Here is a 2993-nt window from a genome sequence, read left to right on the forward strand (position 1 = left end):
CCCTACACCAATGTCTCCAGAGTTTCCCAGTGTTTTCCAGGAGCAGTTTTATAGTTTGAGGTCTTAGATTTAGATCCTTGATCCAACTTGACTTGATTTTTCTTGAAGGTGAGAGGTAGGGGTTCAGATTCATCTTTCTACAGTTTTTCCAGCACCATTTGCTGAAGATGTTTTCCTTTTCCCACTGGATTGACTGGTACCCCTTGTCAAAAATCAGTTGACTGAATGATTGGGCTTTTATTTCTGGGGACTCTATTCTGTTCCATTGGTCCTCATGTCTGTTCCTGTGCCAGTACCACACTGTTTTGATTACCACAGCTTTGTAGTATATTTTTGGGTCAGGGAGTGAGATGCCACCCACTCCACTCTTGTGTAGAATTGTTTTGGCAATACAGGGTCTTTTATGATTCCAGACGAATTTTATTATTGTCTTTTCTAGATCTGTGAAAAATAATGTGTCTGGTACTTTGATTGGCATTGCATTAAATATGTAGATAAATTTGGGTAGGAAAAAAAAGCCCTGGATTCCCACATGGTCGACCACGGTTTGAGTCTCAGAACTGGCAGCTTGCTTTCTCTCTCTCTCTTTCTCTGGTCAAATTAAAAAATAATAACAACTGGGACCAGCAGTTGGCATAATGGCTATGTGCTGGACTCCCATGTAAGTCAACCACAGTTCAGGTCCGGGACCTGGTGGCTTAAACACATCTGCGTGCGTGCCCAAGATCCCAAGAGGAGAATGGAGGAAGAAGGGATTGCGGCATAGCGATACCCCGGAGGGTGATTTCTCACTTTCTGGCGAGCGTGAGCACCCTATGGCAAAAACCTCTCCAAGGGAAAAAAAAATGGAAATAAATGAACGATTCTTTTAAAAAAAAGAAAAATATATTGAAAATGACATAAAAAAGTAGAAGGATATTTCATGTTCCCGGATTGGAAGAATTAATATAATCAAAATGGTGATTCTACCCAAGTCAATCTACATATTTAATACAATTCCAATCAAAGTATACCAGGACATTCTTCACAGAATTTGTGTTTTTGCCATAGGGTGCTCACGCTCGCCAGAAAGTGAGAAATCACCCTCCGGGGTATCGCTATGCCGCAATCCCTTCTCCTCCATTCTCCTCTCGGGATCTTGGGCACGCACGCACATGCGCCCAGCATGAGTTCTAAGCCACCGGGTCCAGGATGCGAACCGCGGTGGACTACGTGGGAGTCCAGCGACATAGCCATTACGCTAACTGCTGGTTCCCAAAGTACCAGGACATTCTTCACAGAATTTGTCTGGAATCCTAAAAGATGCCACATTGCCAAAGCAATCCTGCACAAGAGTGAAGAGGGTGACATCTCACCCCCTGAACCCAAAATATACTATAATGCTGTGTTAATCAAAACAGCATAGTATTGGCACAAAAACAGACAGGTGGACCAATGGAATAGAATAGAGACCCCAGAAATAAACCCCAAAATATACAGCCAAATGACTTTTAACAAAGGATACAGTCAATCCAGTGGGAAAAGGAAAACCTCTTTAGCAAAAACTGGGTATCCACCTGCAGAAAGATAAAACTGGATCCCCATCTTTCACCATTAACAAAAATCAACTCAAAATGGATCAAAGATCTTAACCTAAGACCTGAAACTATAAAACTACTGGCAGAAAACACTGGGAAAACTCCGGGAGACACTGGGGTAGGTACAGAATTCTTAAATAAGACCCCCAAAGCACAGGTAATAATCTCAGATATAGACAAGTGGGATTACATCAGATTAAGAAGTTTCTGTACAGCAAAGGACACAGTAATTAGCGTGAATTGACAACTCTCAGAATGGGAGAATATTTCTGTAAATTATGTCTCAGGTAAAGACCGATAACCAAAACATACAGTGAACTCAAACAGCTTACCCAGGAAAAAAAAAAAGAAAATGATTAACCCAATTAAAAGATGGGGAAATGAGCTGAAAAAAGAATTCTCTAAGGGAGACATAGGAATAGCCAAAAAAGCATATGAAGACATGCTCAACATCCCTCATCATAAGGGAGATGCAGATCAAAACCACAATGAGATACCACCTAACCCTGTCAGAATGGTGAAGATTAAAAACACAAAAAATGGTAAGTGTTGGTGGGGTTGTGGTGAAAGGGGAACTCTTCTACACTATCAGTGGAAATATAAATTGGTCTAGCCACTGTGGAAAACAATATGGAGGTTCCTCAAAGACCTACAAATAGAACTACCATATGATCCAGCAATTCCATTCCTGGGCATCTACCTAAAGGACAGGAAAATGTTCAGTCGGAAAAGCACTTGCACATCAAAGTTTACTGCGGCATTATTTATGATTGCTAAGACACTGAACTAACCCAAATGTCCATGAACAGATGAATGGATTGAAAAAGTACAACACATGTGTATGTACGTATGTATATTCTATGAAATACTATTCAGCAATTAAAAAACAATAAGACTGAGACCAGCAGTTGGCATAATGGCTATGTTGCTGGACTCCCATGTAGTTGACCGTGGTTCCAGTCCCGGACCCAGTGGCTTAAACTCACACTGGGCGTGTGTGCATGCATGCCCAAGATCCCGAGAGGAGAATGGAGGAGAAGGGATCGTGGCGTGGCCACCCCCCCAGGGGGTGATTTCTTGCTTTCTGTCTCTCTGTCTTTCTGGCAAGCACATGTGCCCTACAGCAAAAAGTATGTGGGAGTCCAGTGCCTTTAAACACTATGCCACTGCCAGCCCCAATAATAAAAGTTTTAAAAGAAAAAATAAATAAATAAATAAAAGGACATCACAAAGAAAGTAAAAAGACACAGTACACAATGGGTGAAAATACTTATATATCTGATAGAGATCTAGTATTTAGACTATATAAAGAACTTTTTGGGGGACCAGCAGTTAGCGTAATGGCTATGTCGCTGGACTCCCACGTAGTCAACCGTGGTTTGCATCCCGGACCCAGTGGCTTAAACCTCACACCGG

This window comes from Tupaia chinensis, unplaced genomic scaffold (genome assembly GCF_000334495.1).
Source record: "Tupaia chinensis unplaced genomic scaffold, TupChi_1.0 Scaffold000037_18, whole genome shotgun sequence".
In the NCBI taxonomy this organism is placed as follows: Eukaryota; Metazoa; Chordata; class Mammalia; order Scandentia; family Tupaiidae; genus Tupaia; species Tupaia belangeri.